The sequence below is a fragment of the Oryzias latipes genome, chromosome 24 (assembly GCF_002234675.1).
Source record: "Oryzias latipes chromosome 24, ASM223467v1".
NCBI classification, from domain to species: Eukaryota; Metazoa; Chordata; class Actinopteri; order Beloniformes; family Adrianichthyidae; genus Oryzias; species Oryzias latipes.
The window spans coordinates 2,569,055-2,587,833 of record NC_019882.2 but is presented as its reverse complement, the minus strand read 5'-3'; the positions used below and the strand labels follow the sequence as shown (position 1 = coordinate 2,587,833).

Sequence of the window (18,779 nt, the reverse complement as noted above, 5' to 3'; positions counted from 1 at the left end):
CGGTTTATGTGTATTTTACGTCGTTTATACGCAATTGTAATGTAAATCTTTTGCAATTGCCACGAGAAGCATACGCAGATCTGTGGCTTTCCACGACCATTCCATGCATGTCCAACAGACTTTGCACGCATGCACCACGGGTGTTTAACTGTTATATCGCGTATACGGCGCACATATGTTGAAATTGTGTAATTGATGCACGAATCACTAATGAATTGCATACAAACAGCACAATAATTACAGTTCATTTTCCACGTTGGTTTACATGTTCTTTGAGTGGTTTATTTGTACCTCGTCCGTGGTTTTAACGTGGTTCAGTCGTGATACATCTGTGAACATTTCACCACAACTTTTCACACTTTTTATAGTAGCGTATGACACATTTTCCTCTGTGCAAAATGAACATAGTGCCTGAGTGACATGTCCAGTGTACCCATGCTTTACACAAAGCATACTGCTTTCCTCGAGTGGCTCAAACCCATTTTAAATGTAATTTACATCAATTTCATGACTAAAAATGTTGCTCATCTTCAAACAAATTCACAAATGCAAATTAGTTTAGTCTCCCAGTTCCTCTTTGATTTGCAGAGGTTGCTGACAGTGACACACAGAAGACCTCTGGGTGCAGCTGGATAGATCTGCATCGAACGAGAGGGGGAAAAAAAAACAAAAAAACGTGCAACCTACTTTGAGCAAAAATACCTCGGCTCCACTTCACAGTGCCGCTGTATCAGGAAGCTCCAATTTAAATGATGCAACTGGAAATCTGTTGGAGTGGAGGGAGCGCCAAACGCTTTTGTCCAGAATTAAAGAAACAAGGGCACTGGGATGTGTCTGGCTCCCAGGCTTGAGAGGACTTTTGTCTGAGAAAAGACTTTGAAAGTCCACGAAACACAATGCAAGCATGAACTCATCTTCACTACCAACCTTATGCATAAAATTCACTTGGACGGTGGCCCTGAAGTCCAAATCACACGACAAATCATACAACGCAAAAACATTATAAAGACCACAATTATAAAAACAAATGACTAAATATTTTTGATTTTCATAAATCAAAATAGACACAAAAAGAAACCAGAAAAGGTGCTGATTGGACGATGACATTTGAGTTTTATGATTAGTACCAGTGGAGACGGAGTATTGAGAAATAAAAAACAAACACATTTTTGAGAAGGAAGTCCAAAAAATTAAAGAGAACAATGTCAATAAAGCCATCCACAGTACTGTACATGCTGACTTAATTCCTCAATAAGGTTTTTATTTATAGGAATCTATGTCCCATCAAGTATTTGGACCCCTGCAGCGTAAGCATGGCATGCCTGCCAAAATCTACTACTTATTTTTCCAAGTAGATCGTGTATTACCTCATAAATTTATGACTTAAATTTTGTAGATTTTCAGCTGGTAATTTATAAAATTATATCTTTATTACCGTAAAATATAAACTTTTTTTCTCATCATTCCACTACATTTGCTACATCTACTACTAACGTCCTCATCCAATCAGCAATGTCCCATAGTACCTTTGTCTGGTTTCTACTTTTGTTTGACTTTTTAGCGTTTCTTTTTGATTTTTTTAATCTTCTTTTCAAAAACCAGAAAATATGGGACATCGCTGATGAAGACGTTTGTCCATCATTAAAACAAAAAAATAGTTCTTTAGTGTGCCGAAGTTCATCTATATGGACGTAGTTTTCTCTGAAAGGCTTATATTGTGGTTGATAATTGCCAATCTATCAGAATCGATGTTCGATGTTTTTTCGGAGAGACTTCCAAGAAATTTCTAGGGCACTGGATTTTGGAATTGTAGATTCGGACGGAGCCGATGTGTTTTATAACATTTCATTTTCTGAAATATTTCATTTTCACTTTCCATCTCAGGTTTTTTGAATTTTGTTTTGGTTTTTTAATTGAGATCTTTTTTTCATAGAATGATTTGTTGGCCACCGCACATTTGCCTCCTGCGGCCATTGTCTGTTCCTTCCTTCTGACCCCTCAGCCGGTCAGTTCTCCTGGCTTTAGCTGGACGATTGCGAGCTCCAGGAAGTGATCAGGCTCGATCTGAGCCCCGCTCCGGTGAATCTGGCCGAGGCTTCCAGAGGAATGAATGGCTCCTCTCTCCAGTGGCTCACTGCCAGAGCTCTAATTTAAGCTCCAGGCTTTCTGCTCGGAGAGTGGGAGAGCAGAGGAAGCCTACCCCGGGCAGGAGTGCAGTGGGTGGGGGGAAAGTGCCTGACCCTACTCCCTTGAGTGGAATTGATGGCTGTTAAACTCATCAATGGGGATGAGTCATCCCAGGCAGCCAGCCGCTTCATTCCTCCTGGCCTGCCTGCCTGAAGAGGAGAAAAGTCAAAGCGTTCACTAGCTGTCGGCTCTCTCTGGTGGATAATGCCTGCGAGGGTGAGCGCGTAATAATATTTTAAACATCTACTACAGAGCAGTGCTTGAAAACCATGTGTCGCACCACTTTTTGAGCATCCAAAACTTGTTAAGCAACTATTTTCATATCGGTGTAATTGTCGAAGGTCAGAAGCTCCTCTGCAGACAGCAGTGGGCTGATGGCGGTTGACTGAACATGCATCTGATACCATTTGGGCTGGTTTCGGTTTCAAATACTCCCACCTTCCTCTCTCATTATCACTCCTGCAGACTATTTTTTTAAATCCACTTTGGCCTCTGCTCACATCAACTGCTGTTTTCCTAATAATGGTGAGACTGCATACCCCACTTGTTTTTTTTTTGGGACTATGTTTCTCCTTCAGGTTCTGACTTTTTTTTTTTTTTTTTTTTGTCCTCGTCTCCACAAACTGCAATGTGTCTGGGCGGTGACGGCTATCCATAAAGGCTATCTTTAAATCTGTGGTAAGCATTTTGCCACGGCTGCAGGCTGGCTGGCTGGTGTTATGCGACACTCGGAACACAATGTACAATGAATTAATTTCCCTGCTTCTCATCACGGGGAGAACATGCGCACCTCCTTGCTGCAACAGGTCATCATGCCTTCTGCATGTGCCATCGACTGCACAAACTTGTTGATGCAGCAAGTCTGTCAAAAGCCCTCATTATCCTTTCGGAAAAAAAGTGCGATTGCTCACCAGAGTCATGTTGACATGTCAACCTCAGTGCGTTTGAAGAAAAAGCGCAGGAACAATATGTGAGACTTGCTTAATAAGAGAGAAAGAAAAGTCCCCACATGCTGTTTCTATTTGCAGCATCCTTTCCTGCCTACACCCTGGATCTGTGAGACGCTCTGCCCACCAGAGTTGAGCTGTTCTTAAGAGAACATGTTGGTTTCTCTCCTTTTCTTTGGTGCCACATCACAAGAACTTTGCAGCGTAGACAAAGGACAGTGTGTACAGATAGAAGTAATGCAGATACATGTACGTTTCTGCACTACAAACCTTGTTTTTTAGACAAATATTCCACCAACTTGAAAGCTCTTTACTCTACAGCATTACAGGAAATTTCTATTGAAAATGTGTCCCATTTTGACCCACTCTCACTGGCTGAGATCCTGCTACATGCCCCTAACTCTAACTCTAAAAAAAGAAATGAAATTCAGAATGGTGACTCTCTGTTGGTTTTATCTCCATAGCAACCATTTGTACTTTAAGCCATCTGGGTGTGACAAACAGATTTATGTATTTTTTAAAAGAATCGGCAAAAGTAAAATCTTGGGATTCCCTTGGCAACTGAGGTTTTTTCTTAACCACGCCCACATTCCTAATATGGTCATGTCGTATGTCATATCATTTCATTCAGCTTGAGTCTGCGATTCATGTGACACATTTTCACAACATTCTGGTGAAAAATGTGCGAGCAACAGCGGATTTTGCGAACTCGCCAGGCTAACGCTGTTTAAAATCTACAAACTTTAAATCCAATGTTTTTTATGCTGGAGGAGTTGGGAGGCGATAGATCGAAATCACTAGGAGGAGTTTAAATTTGTAGAAGGTACCAAAGGTGATTTCTTTTTTATTATTATTTTACAACTTTCTGGTGATTTTCTTCTTAAGGTTAATATTATTTTTCCTATTTTTAGGCTGCCTCTTTGTGCATTGAGTTATTAAATATCCAAACAAAGCCATAAACAAAGTTTTTTTTTTTCTATTTACATGTTAACCCAACAAACAAACAAGCAAACAGGAAGCTCTGTTGTGACTCAACGCCACAGTGCTTTAGGTTCAGAACGGCGAGAGGCTGCTGGTGACTCAGAGTTTCCACTGTGACTCCAGCTTCTCCCATAGCAACCTGCGGTGCGTGTGCACAGGTGTGTGCATAGCATGTCTGCTGCTGCGCCCTCGCCGGGGCGTTCGTGCCGCAGCCATCTCTCTTTGTGAAACCAACACTCTGCACGCTCCATTTTTGCTGGGTGTGCTGCGAAGGATCGCTGGCGGCGACCACAAAGCGCACGGAGGAGCAGAAGAGCCGCACGTTTAAAAAGAAGGGATCTTTCTTCCCTTCCTGTCAGACGGTCGACTTTCAAGCCCTCGATTCGTGATGTGACACGCTGCCACCGTCAGAACATCGCATGAATCCTCAACTGTGCCTGTGCGATGAGCAACTTCAGAGGACGGCTTTCACTGAGACTTTTTGGCTCCGACTTCAAACGCCGCATCACTGTAACTTTGCTGCAGATCTGAAGGACTGAATACTCCTTCCTGCTTAACGTCAGGAGAAAAGATCCTGAATGAACCCCATGATCTGGGCCTCTGCAGTCAGCAGCAAAATCTCTTCATGAGAAAGAAAAAAAAAACACCTTTGCACAAAAATGTTTTGAATTTTGGACAAGGGGAGATGCAGTCTCATCAGGAGGAAACAAAAGATGGCAGCTTCTTTCCACTTGGTGGGCAGGTTTAGGGCCGGTGGTCTGGACCGCTGCATCACATGGTTTCCTGCTCGCCAGGTCACATGGCGATCCTTACTGGAAGACAGGAAACTCTGGTCTGTGCTGCCTCACATGCCTCACGTGTCTCTCGAAAGATGCAAGAGGGCTCATTTATAATGCATTAACAGACAGGGCCACAGGAAAGCCTGTCTTGTTGTGTTTGTGTGTATGTGTGGGTGTGTGTGTGTGCACAGGGGGGCAGTTTTGCACTCATCACAGCTGCTTGCAAACTTAAAGCAGACAGATGTATGATGCAGCTTGTTGCAAGCCAGTACGGCGGCGGATGATAGAGAACATTAGGGGGGGAAAAGCAAAACTTGCAATGCACCTCCAATTAGGGGTCCTAATCTCTTTAAACCGATGCCGGACTGTGGTACAAATATCTGATGCAAAGTTGGGCAGTTTGTGCCTCACCGAAAAAAAGCTGTGCGGCTCCCCCAAACAAAGCCTGCTGTTGTGGCCGTCTGATGCAAAGAGGGGCGGCGAGCAAGAAACAGCCGGTGGCTGGCTCATCCCAGCCCGAGCAGAAGGACCTCACCTTGACGGTCGCAGATGAGAAGCGACTCGACCGGGGGGCACCGAGCGTCCGGGCTCATAAAAGAAACAAGAGAGCGTTATGGGGTTGCTGCTGCATGTGCAACTTTCCGCAACAAATTGCTGCCACAGTGACATCAAGCGAGAGCGCAGATGTCATGAAGATCCGGATGGAGCTCTCAGTTTGACTGTGAACACGTCAGAGAGCAGAGCAACGGTTAAAAAAACCCACTTTTTTAAAAAGCTTGTTTCATTTAAAAGTATCTTGGTAATCCAGGAATTCTGTCCCGCAGCGGTTGAGGACTGATGGTTTCTGCAATTCTTTGTTAATATGCCCAAAATGTTGCCCCCATTCTTTTCCCAAAAAATCACACACACCCAGTAATCCGGTAAACGACCCCCTCCCAAAAATGATGACATCACACTAGAAGAAGCCATCAAATATACAAATAGGGCCAGAATGTGTTATAGCAACAAAAAAATTTTTTTTCTAAAGTCCACTAACAAAACCAAAACACACGTTTTGGGGGTATCCAACGGTAGTTAGGAAATTATTATGGGATGACCACAGGACCTTTGGCTTGGTGGCGATTTTGTGGCAAAGTGTGATATTTGGCGATTTTCACATTTAATTATAATATGGGAAAAGAAAATGTTTGTTTCTTCACGAACTCTCACTCACATGCTGCCAGAATCCTTGACCTCAACAAGAAGATGCCATCTTGAATAAAAAAAAAAAAAAAAAGACTTGGGTCCAGCTACAAATGTTGGTTTTAAAGTTTAAACAGTTTTAGCGTGACGACGTTGCCAAAGATGTGTTTCCCTGCCACTCGCATATTTTTTTTTACCGGAATATGGTATAAAGCAGAACAAAACGATATAACATACGTTATGACCATAATGGGAATGTGGGTGTGGTTAACAAAATACCTCAGTTGCTGAAGGAAATCCAAAAATTTACTTCTAGAAATAACATCGACCTGTTCGTCACCCCAGACGACCACAATACAAAACAATAAGGTTGCTATGGAAATGCAGCCTCAGTTCGTGGCGTGTAGCTCTGACCATGGTGGCTGGGGAAGAGGGGGAGACTAAGGTGTGAGGGCGGGTCAAAGGGGAGGCGGCGAGGGTCTCGAAAAACAAGCCCTCTAAAAATAAGTCAAAAATTGATCTAACTTTTTTAACATTTCCTTTAAATAAATAAAAAATCTAATGGATCTTCTCAAGAATTCTTGTTATAAGAGCTAAATTCTAATCACTGAGACACATTGTGTGAATCTAAGATTCCTTAGCTATTGAAAAATTTGCCATAGAACGCCGCTCGCAGCTTTAGTGGTTATTGTTTCGTCTCCCCTTGAAGCCCATTGTCCTGCTCGGACGGGCAGCAGCATCTCCTGTTTTCCACCAGGCAATTATCATTGTGGCCACTTCCTGCCATCAGCGGGAAACGTTGTCTGATAGGGGTCATCCTTTCTGTGCTCGCCGACATGAAACCCCTGTGAGGCGACAGTAGTAAGTTCATAACTTTTAATTTGAAATAGAAAGCGGGCTGGAACGCCTCTCCCAGGGGAAACCCTCATCCTATAGTTCATGTGTTGTGCCGCCGGGTTCACGTTAATAGTGAGCCTTCATGGTGACTCCTCAGGATTTCAGGCTCAGATGCGTGTGCATACAAGCTCGCAGACACTTTCACCAGCAGGCAGACGCAGATCGTAAACAGTGGGGGGAAAACCACCCCGGGGTGTGGGGGGGGGGAGTGTGACTTCTCAGACCTAATTCAAAAGTTGTGGGTGTCGGAGACTGAAAGCATGAGTTGCAGACCTGTCGGGCCACAGAAAGGTTAAACGCCGACTCCTCCACGCCGTCACTGGAGGAATGTGAGGAACCCGCTTCCACGTCGGAGCGATGTAAATAGTTTGAAGGTCGGCCTCGGGGATCAGCAATTAAATTAGAGCAAACTCACAAACATGCAGCCATGAGGGGGAAGACGGTGCATTAATGAAAAACCCGTTAGAAATAGGAGTTAAATTCCAACTCTTCATCTTCTTTGCAGATATTTTTGACCTAATTACAGCACGAGAGGAAACACATCCTTTGCATATTTGAGGGCAGAGGAACTAGGAAGTGAAGCAGAGAAGGAAAACAAAGTGGAAGATTACATACTGCTGACCTCTGTAATCATACTGCAGCCATGAACTGAAAAACAAAAACAAACAGCAGAGATGCTGTAGTATCGCGAGACCCAGCGAGACGAGTGTGGTGAGTCGACTTGGCGGCGCGTAAGCATTTGAACAAACATTTTCGATCTTGTTTCATTTTTCCGCCATATTAAAATATTTCCTGCTAACTAACATAACCTGTTAAGAGTATTAAGCTTCTGTCAGCCTGGAGGACCTGGAGAAATTCATTGACGAGTGTTTTAATACCTGCAACATGGTGAAGCCCAGAACCGCCACCACCACCCCCTCCGCCAAGCGTGAACGGCCTGAGGACTCTCCCGGGGCTGTGTCCTCTCCAGGCAGCGGAATGAGCGATATCCTGGATTCGATTGACAAAAAGCTCTCCAGCTTTGATGGCCGCCTCAATCTGCTGGAGATCCTCCATAGAGAATTTCAAGGTCTGCGGGAGTCTCTGGAATTCAGCCAGCAGCAGGTGCGGGAGCTCGCAGCGGAGAACCAGGCCCTCAGAGAGACCGTGAAGACCCTGGGCAATGACACCGCCCGTCTCTCCGAGGAGAACCGATCCATCAAGGAAACCCTCCTGGATCTTCAGTCGAGGAGCATGAGGGACAATCTAGTGGTCGCGGGGGTTCCAGAGGAGGTAGGAGAAGACCCCGAGGCCACCGTTAGATCCTTTTTAGAGGTCCACCTGAAACTCCCCAAGGAGGAGGTGCAGAAGATCTCCTTCCACAGGGTTCACCGCCTCGGAGGAAGAAGGTCCGACCACCAGCGCCCGCGTCCTATTGTGGCTAAATTCGAACATTTCAAACAGAAGGAGTTGGTGAAGGGCCGCGGACGGGAACTGAGAGGCACGCATTACAGCGTTAATGACCAGTTCCCGGCAGAAATCCTCCGTAGAAGGAAGATCCTGTTCCCGCTGAGGAGGAAGCATCTTGCTGCTGGTTCGAGAGCGATTGTGGCCGTTGACAAACTTTACGTGGACGGCCGGCTGTTCCGGGACCCGGAGATCACCCCCTGGCTGTGCTGAAGGCTTTCAGACCCGCGCTGAGAACATCTGCGCTGCCCAGAAGAAACCCGCTAAATTTACCTCAATGAATGGAAAACCGGATCATCAATAATCCACACCTCGATCGCAGGAAAACAGTCACCTCAGTCCCACTGATGTTTCTATTGTTGTTTTGTTGTTGTTTTCGTTTTCCCTTCTATCTCTTTTTTTCTTTCCTTTACTCTCCCCCCCCCCTCTCCCCCCTCATTATATGTAAATCACTTGGAAGCAACTCATCCTCGGTAAGTATTTATTTATGCACGGAGCGGGCGCGCGCACACACAAGCGCACACAGGGGCGTGCACATGCGATCCCGCACACACACGCCGACATACTGCAATCACCTCACACAGGCTCTCATAGGACGCACGCGACACGCAGCTCACATAGCCAGAACACGTTCACGCGCACAGCGCTTCTCAATGCGGGCACGCGCACACGGACTGGTACACAAGCACCACTTAGCTTTACACCTTTTCAGTCAGAGCAGTTATGAACAGTCTTAACATCGTTAGCTGGAATGTGCGTGGACTTGGCTCTGAGCCAAAGAGACTGAAAGTGTTAAATCACCTGGATGGTCTAAAAGCAGATATAGCTCTACTGCAGGAGACCCATTTATCGAATTCTTTGAATCACCTTATGTGCTGCTTACAATTTCCAGTTATATACTCTGCCAGTTACAACTCCAAACAACGAGGAGTTGCTGTTTTAATTAATAAAAATCTTAATTTTACTCATAAGGATACAGTTACTGACCCAGAAGGCAGATTTGTAATCATTAATATATCCATTCAGAATAAGGACTTTTGTATAGTGAGTATTTATGGTCCTAATGTTGACGACTCTTCCTTCTTTCACAGATTCTTCACCTCACTCTCAGTTCACTCTGACTCCACAATCATTATAGGAGGAGACTTCAACCTTGTTTTGGACCCTGAACTTGACAGACTCAGCACAGCAGCAAACCAGCGTACATGGCGATCTGCAAGTATTCTAAAGCAGTACATGAATGATCTGGGTCTCTGCGACGCGTGGCGCTCATGTCACCCAAACACTAAAGGGTTCACCTTTTTTTCTCCAGTTCACTATTCACACTCCCGTTTAGACTATTTATTAATCAGTAACTCTCTTTTAAAAAATATTCAAAGCTCCAATATCCATCCAATTATTATCAGTGATCATGCACCAGTCTCTGTAAACATTTCTAGGGAAAAATCCAGACCCTCGGGTTCAACCTGGAGGTTTAATACATCTCTGTTAAAAGACCAGGAATTTATTGAATTCTTTAAAAAAGAGTGGGCAACCTTCTTAGACTTCAACAATACTCCAGACATCCCACCGTGCGTTCTTTGGGAAACAGCAAAGGCAGTCATGAGAGGGAAAATCATTTCTTATTCAACGCACAAAAAACGCAAAGAGAAAGCAGATTTATTAGAATTAGAAAATAAAATCAAAACCCTGGAGACTGCTTATGCTGCTTCTGCACAGGAACACATTCTGGGAGATCTGAAAAATTTAAAGCTGCAGTTAAATGACATCATTAATAAACGAACACAATTTCAAATACAAAGGCTACGACTTGAAAGATTTGAAAACTCTAATAAATCTGGCAAATTTCTGGCTAATCAGCTTAAAATTAACAGAGAAAAATCATCAATCACCTCTATTATGGACCAAACAGGAAATGTCACCCATGACCCGGTCAAAATTAATAACGCATCTGAAAACTTTTATAAAAACCTGTACACACCGCAGATCAATCCGTCAGAGCAAAGTATTGACTCATTTCTTAATAATGTAAACCTACCCAGGCTAAATGAGGATCAAATCAAAAACTTGGATTCTCCGCTCTCGCCGTCTGAACTTCATGAAGCTCTGTTACTTATGCCCAATGGTAAAGCACCAGGGCCTGACGGCTTTCCTGCTGAGTTTTATAAAGAATTCTGGGAACAACTGGCACCAACATTTTATAAAACTGTCACATCTATTAATGAGAGCCAATCAATGCCACCTAACATGAACTCAGCCAACATAATTCTTCTTCTAAAACCAGACAAAGATCCCACTAGTCCTTCAAGCTATCGCCCTATTTCTCTAATCAATGCAGATGTAAAAATTATCTGCAAAGCACTAGCACAGAGAATAGAAAAAATCACTCCTCACATAATTCACTTCGACCAGACTGGATTCATCAAAGGCAGACACTCGGATGATAATGTCCGTAGACTAGTTAATATAATAGACTTTGCCACCATTAAAAACCAGGAAATGACGGTACTATCGCTGGATGCTGAAAAAGCCTTTGACAGAGTTAATTGGAAGTTCCTTATTGCTGCCCTCCAGAAGTTTGGTTTTGGAGAAGCATTCATCAATTGGATCAAAATATTATATCACAACCCCAATGCATCAGTTAGAACTAATAAACAGACTTCAAACAGGTTTTTTCTTGGAAGAGGAACCAGACAGGGCTGCCCACTCTCTCCTTCTCTTTTTGCTATATTCATTGAGCCTTTAGCTGCAGCAATAAGACAGAATGAGAGCATTATAGGAATTAAAAACCAAACATAGCCATCATAAAATTAGTCTTTATGCGGATGACATATTACTGTTTTTAAGGAATTTACATTCTGTAAATGAAACAGCAATGATCATAAATGAATTCTCCTCCATATCAGACTATTCCATTAATTGGAATAAGTCTGTTTTATTACCACTCAACAGGAATATGGAACAAAGACTCACAATTCCAGTTAAAACAGGAAATATCAAATATCTGGGTATCTACTTTTCCCCCAAACTATCAGAACTGGTGCAGCTAAACCACACCCCATTACTGAAAAGCATACAGGACGATCTAACACGCTGGACCAACCTGCCTTTGTCCCTTATGGGCAAGGTAGCCACGGTTAAAATGAAAATCTTACCCAAGGTTAATTATCTCTTCTCAATGATTCCCACACAACCGCCATTAAAATGGTTCAAAACATTAGACTCACCCATATCAAGCTTTCTATGGAACAACAAACCTGCAAGAATTAGTCTAAAAACTTTAAAATCTGCAAAAAACTGTGGAGGATTAGAATTACCTAACTTCCACAAATACTTTCTTGCAAATAGATTACAATACATCTTAAAATGGTTAAAAAATAATCCAGAAACCAACTCATGGTTAGACTTGGAACAGGCGTTATGTGGAAAGATCAACCTGTCACAGCTACCATTTATTAGCCAAACAGTTAAAAAACAGGATTGTTTCAAAAGCATTAATATAAATGCCACCTTAACAGCCTGGTGGGAATTTCTCAAAATATCAAAATCATCAATTCAACCGTGCAAAATGACACCCATCTGGAACAACCCGGACATCCTTATTAACAAAAAAATGATTCACTTCCCAGCTTGGCAAGCAGGGGGCATAAAACAACTAGAGCACGTAATTATTGATAGAAGATTCATAACCCCCCAGGAACTTCAAGACAAACATGGAATAAATAACTTCTTGGAATATCAGCAACTTAAATCAAGTATTACTAAAAAGTATAAAATTAAAGACGACGATTTAAAGCTACCAGATGTAGTTACCACTCTGATTAATTTTTCAATGAATAGAACTCTCTTCAAAATATACAAACTTTTATGTAATTTAGATAACAATATTGCCCTTCCAACAAAAAAATGGGATGCAGATTTGAGCATCAGCACAGATGAAAGCTTCTGGTCAGAACTTTGTCTAAACACCTTTAAACTGACAAAAAGTCCAAATCTGCAGCTAATCCATCTCAAAACTCTTCACAGAATTTACTACACTGGACAGAGGATGTTCAAGATGGGTCTCAGTAACTCAGACATTTGCGAGCACTGTGATAATAATCTACCCGACAGCTACTTGCACGCACTGTGGTTCTGCACTCCTGTCCAGGCTCTCTGGCAGCAGGTATGTGCCGATTTATCAGTCTGGCTTAAGGTTTCAATCACTGCCTCACCGTCACTTTGTGTGCTTGGTGACATGAGTGCCATCGATATAGAAGAAGGATTAGCATCTATCATTTTCATAACTCTTTGTATTGCCAAAAAAACTATTTTAATAAATTGGAAAAACAAGAAAAATATAAACATAAGTCAACACAGAAATCTGCTGTTTGATCATATCAGCTTGGAAAAAATGTCAGCCCAAAGCTCAAGTAACTTTGAAAGAATTCAGTCTCTCTGGTCTCCTGTGGTTGACTCCATGACTTAGGGGGTGGGGGGCTTGGTCGTCGCTGCTCCTTGCCCTTCTGCCGTGGTATGGGGTGGGGGTCGGGGCTTCCGGTGCCTGGCGGGGGCGGTGGGGGGCTCCGTTGGTCGGGGGGTCGGGTCCGGTGCCTGGGTGGGGCGGGCTGGGGCGCTGCGTGGTCCTCTGGGCTTGGGTGTGGGGGTGCGTGGTGGGGGGGTGGGGTGGTGGTCTGGCTTGGCTTGGGGGGGTGGTCCCTTTGCCTGTGCTGGGGGGGGTTGGCGGGGGGCCCTGCTCGGGTGGGGGGGCCCAGCGGCGCCGGATGGGCTGCCCATCTGCACCTGGGGCTGGGATCGGCCCTTCCCTGGCTCTGGGGCGGGACGGGACAACCCTCTCGGGGCCCCCGGTCACTCTGGGTGTCACCCGCTTCGGCTGCGGGGTCTGGGGTGGGGTGGGGTGGGGGGCTTGTCGGCCCTGTCCTGTGGGGGGGCGTTCTGGGGGGGAGGGGGGGCCCATTATTAGTACGGGTCGGGGGGGCTAGCGGGTCGGGGTCTCCGCTGAGGCAATCAGTGGTTGCCTCGGCCGGTTGGCCTCCTCGGTCCCGTCGAGGCCTGACCAGAGCTCTTCTAGGGCCGGCGTCTGGGGGTGGGGGCCTGGGCTTGCTCCGGGGGGGGGCGACGCTTTCTGGCTCCTCTCTCTCTGTGTGGGGTGGGTGGTGCCGGGCCTGGGGTGTCGGCGCCTCCGGGGGTGGGCCCCTGGGCTAGGTGGCCCTGGCCCCTTTGCTTGGGGTGGGCTGGGGGACGGCTGTTTGACCACCGGGGGACAGTCTACCAGCTGTCCCCAACTTACCCCCTTCCTTATATAACCTCATATTAGGGTGAGGGGGTGGGGGGTCTAGCCTGCGATGCGCCTTGGGGGGGGGCTACTTGGGAGTGGCCCCCCTCCTATGGTTGCCGTATGGAGTGGGCCCCCCCTCTTTCGGTTTTATTTGCACCTTAGACATGTAGGGTCCTTGGTAGGGGGGGTGCTTGGACATCACTGCAAGCAAGCAGCAGATGTCCTCCTGGCACCCTACCCGCCAATTTTAACCGCACCTTAGACATTTAGGGCCCCTTGGTGTGGAGGGTGAGGGGACATCACTGTGAGTAATCAGGAGATGTCCCCTTAGTGCCCTACTCGCCAATTTTAACTGCACTCCCCTTAGTACACACACCCCTCCCCCTTCAATATATACATTCAAACATAAACACACACACATGCACACAAACACCCTCTCAAACACCCATACACGCACACACATTTTACAAGGAAGGTGGGACCTGGGTCCATCTGTCCCCTACCCCTTCCCTGGTGGGGGGTGCGGGCCCCTTGGCGATGGCGGCCGTGTCCCTTGGGTGCCGGCTCCCTGGGCCCGGCGGTGCTCTCTCCGCACGGTGGGGGGGTTCATATTACACCTGAGCCGGGGGTGTTCGTGTCCCTGGGGGGTGGGTCCCGCCAAACTTCCAACATGGCCGAGCCTGGTCGGGCCATATTTATAACATCCCTTGTGGGCCGCCCTTTTTTCCCCGGGGTTCCCCCCTCCTGGGCGGGGGCGGCGGGCCCCTGCCTTGCTCCTACCTGGACCAACCGTGGGCCGGGTGGGTGGCTGCCTGGAGTGCGGAGCGGGTCTCCCTTGGGGGGTCCTGGCTCGTACCTCACCAGCGAGTTTCTGCACCAAGGAGTCCCCATGGATTTTAATAAATCCTGGAATATCTGGAAAAGTTCAAGGATTTGAAGGACCAAAAGTCACAGCTGGAAAAAGCTGAAAGAGCTGAACATTTGAATAGTTGAATGGTTGAAATACATGAAAAAAAGTAGAATGAGATAAGCGGCAAAAAAATGGCGGAAGATGCCAGAATAAAGAAAGAGAAACGGGAAAACAATGGGAGCTAGCGGTGATCAGCTAAAACGCTTTCCTTGTCTAAAAAGTTCGGATATTGTTTGTTTTTCGTGGATGAAATGCAGACACGCTGCCGACGCTGCAGACTCTAGAATGATGTCATGAAAAGGGCGGAACCCACAAGGACTGAAAGGCGGGGCTTCAGAGGTCGAGTCATCTTACTGGAAAATGAACTGTGAAAATAACTTATATTTTATTTTTTTAAAAAGCATTCCTTTGTGTGCCAAAAGTAAAATGACTTTATGTATTTCTCTATAAATTCTAAAGCATATCATGGTGTAGGCCCACCTGCCAACCTGCCAAATTTCCTGAAAAACTTGCATTAAGGTCGGCGTGCAGTGGCATTTTAGGAAATATGACCGTAATCTAAATATGTTTTTATAAAAATAATAATAAAAACAATTACATTAATTCGATTAAAAAATAAAAATAAAAAACAAACAAAGAGACAAGATAACCATCACAGAACAATAACTCAGCCTACAAAAAGTTTATCTTTTGGAAGTTTGGTCCGAATTCGCGTTTTGGAATCGCCTCTTCGTCTGACCTTTGATATATTTTTGTAACTTGGTAGGAGAGCAGAACAGTGTTTGAATAACCTCAGAAAGAACAAGCACAGGTTTGGAGGGCGTTTGCAGGAGGTCAATACATTTCCCTTTCTGTCCGCTTAACTTTCCTCTCAGCGTTCCAGGTGGCTGCTCACACATCAAACGAGGCCGAAAGGACACAGGAAGCAGTCCAGGGAGCCCTCTGTGATCCGTCCAAAGCCAATCTACTAACTCTGAGAGATGAAAATGCTGTTTTTAACATGTTCTTGTGGCATTTTCCTCATGATTGTGGACATATAATAAGAAAATGTCGTTTTAAAAGGTTCATTTATAGGCCTTTTCCAGACAAACTTTATTGATTTTCAAAAACAAAATGTGGAAATGTTTCATTCTGTGGTTATTTTTTTAATTAAACCCTTTTTAGTCATGTTTTTACTTGCATTAGGGGCAGGATCGTCCCAACTAGCTAAAAGAAGAAACTCTAATAGGGAAAAGGTTTTGGATTCCCACACATAAGGCTGATGGATTCCCAGTTGGCCTTTTTTTTTTTTTTTTTGCTCTGAACTCTAAAAAAGAAGCTCAGAACTTTGATGCATTGTGATACAATCCTCCATCCGCTCAGTTTTGGCAGCCACTTTTCTATTCCACATGATAAAAGTAAACGTCATCCTGTCGTTTGTCCATCACGTCCTGGACCTCAGGGGGAAATTCTGACGTCGCTGAGAATCCATACGGCATTTTTTTTCTTTGTCACAAGATTAGCCAACGCGATGCAATCTTATAGTCTTCCAGTCTCCCGAGCAGGGAAAAAAAACGCACTGCTGATTCAAGAACTGTGAAATATAGAAGTGGCTGCTTCTGTTCTTCAACCAGAGCTGGTGTGAGCATGAACATTTTACCAAACCAAGGCGAGAAATTATGCCAACAAATCTTTAAAAATCAAGGTTTTTACTGCAAAAGCTGAATCTTAAAGTAAAAAGACCATCATTTTAAGAAAAATTGTCTTATTATCTTTTTTGCTAGAAAAATAACCATTTCAACAAAGTTTTTAAAACAATCTTAGATTCATAAAAACAGGTCTCACTGACTAGAATTATATACTTAAAATAAGAATCAGAGTTCCTTTTTTGGTTGTTGGTTAAATTCTGCAGACTTTTTGTCGTGTACTTCCTAAAACAAAATTCAACAGAAAATTGACAAAAAAAGAGGATAAACGTCCCCTACTTCTGGAAAATATGAATAAAAAGTAACTTTACTTTAGAGAAGCTGATTGTTTGGGTTGCACTGCATCGTTTTTGCCTCAAGATTCTGGAACATATTGTTAGACATCAGAATAAAAGGTCTGCCCAGACTTGCTGCATAAATGTTTGTCCTATCAAATTATTGCATTCCTGATAAACCTCACACTACCCAGGAGTTAGAAGTCTATCAACTGTTACCTGACTGGAAACCATTTTTGTTGAGGCATTTCAGCGTCATTAAAATATTTGTGTTGTTGCTTCACACGTTTTTAAATATTTGCCCTCCCTTCAGCTTTTTGCATACGGCCGGCAGCTTTTGCACGGAGAAAACATTCGGCCCGGCCAAAAACACGAGGAAGAGGCAGTTTTTTTCCTGCGGGAGTCGTGTTACCCTTCAAACTTCAGCACATGCAGCTTCACCGAGCAGATTAATCTCAGCTCAGTCTGATTCACTGCTAATAAAGCCTCACGGCAAACAGTGGGCTGTTTTCCTCAAGTAATTTGGCACAGAACTTGCTGCTTTAGTCAAAATCTGTAATGGTTTTCTAGCTGATAAAAAAAAATGTTTTTTTTTCTGTTTGAGCCTCGGAGTGCATGCGGGATCTCTGCCTGGTTTAGACAAAATTAAGTCAGCAACATCTGTGTGTAACTGCAAGACCCAGACTTTTTTTCTTTTTCTTTTTCTGGAGGCCGTAAAATTGAGGATGCGGCCAGGAGCCAAGTACAGCGAAGGACACTGGCGTTTCATCAGCGACACGAGAAGCATCAGGGGGCAGATCAAAAGCTGAACATCATCTTTCTGCAGAGATTGCAACCAGCCAGAATCACGGAAATCATTTCCCTGCAGAGTTTCGGTCATTTGCATACAGCGCCGGCTCACAGAAGCGTCTGCTGTGAAACTGCAGGCAGAAAAAAGGCAGAGAACAACTAGAATGTTGACTTGATTCGTTTGTGTGATTTCTATTCTGGCCCAACCGGTCACAGAGTTAAATCCATGTGTACAGAATGTGGCTTAGATCCCCTTAATTGTGCCAAAATAGCTCAGAATCGGTGAGGTGAGAATTTTTCATAATCCCCCTCTATGTGCCCTGAGCTTGCAGGCACTCCTGATCCGAAGATGCACGGAGCACATCCTCCTGTTGTGTCAGTTTAACCCAAAGCAGCCTAAACCAGGTTGTTCTTGTCCTCTGCTGATCATTTTCTCAACTCCAGAGGACCTCTGATTTAGTTCTCATTGACATCTTTGCAGCAAAAACTTTAAAACTTCCATTTAATCGACATACATCCATATTTATACCCCACATTTCTCTGCAATCTGCCACCTACTCAAAAGATTCAATTGATTTCACATTTTTAACCCTGTAAAATTGGATTTGTTTGGATTTTTGGTTGTTGATTTGTGATTTACCATGCAGTACCCAATAAATATGTCTCTTTAATCTGTTTTCAAAGCGTGGTTTTTATTTTATAATTTTGTCATTTTTAGCTAAAATCAAAAACCTATGTCGATTTTGATTCTAATTTCTAACATAGAAAAGCTCAGAAATGCAATTTTGATCTTGACTTTCTTTTTACATGTCCTCCATCATCAGAAAAATCCCACAAAAATGTGTTCAATAAACCAAAAATCAGTCAAGGGATGGAATAAAGTATTTCAACAAAAATGCTTAATTTGTGGAACATTTTGACGAAAGAAAATAAAAAGATTAAATCAGATTATATTAAAAAACCATCATAACTCAACTAATTATTTTAGTAGGTAACACTTTTAAGTAAGTTTCAGAATGAAAGCCTTAATATTTTCTTGAAATGTTAATTTCAACTCATTACTTCTGGAAAATCAGAGTTTAGTTTGAAGGAAAAACAAAAGTAAAGGAAATGGGATTCTTTGTTTTCCTAAGAAAACGTGGAAAACAATTTCCTGCATCGGCCTTAAAAGGGTGAAGACGAGCAAACTACTGTCCACAATAAAAAAGGTTAAGGTTCTCTTCTTTCTCTCTTTTCTCAGGCAACACGACAAAAATGAGCCATTTAGGGACAGTATAACAGGAAAAAAACGACATTTAATCAACTCAAAGCAAACCAAATGTGGGTCAACTGGATGACCCAGGAAGTGATCCGGAGGAACCAGGAAGTAACCAAAAAATAACAACCAAAACCAGGCGACTACAGAAACCGAACAAAGAGGATT

The 18,779-nt window shown here is 44.0% G+C and overlaps 1 long non-coding RNA gene across 1 annotated transcript; it reads left to right on the top strand.

Moving 5' to 3' along the window:
* The first annotated feature begins 1,719 nt into the window (after positions 1-1,719).
* On the top strand, positions 1,720-18,064 carry LOC105357136. Its single transcript, XR_002293234.2, has 4 exons — positions 1,720-2,403; positions 2,529-2,712; positions 2,848-2,865; positions 17,278-18,064. It is a non-coding gene; the product is annotated as an uncharacterized LOC105357136 (long non-coding RNA).
* The last annotated feature ends 715 nt before the right edge of the window (positions 18,065-18,779 follow it).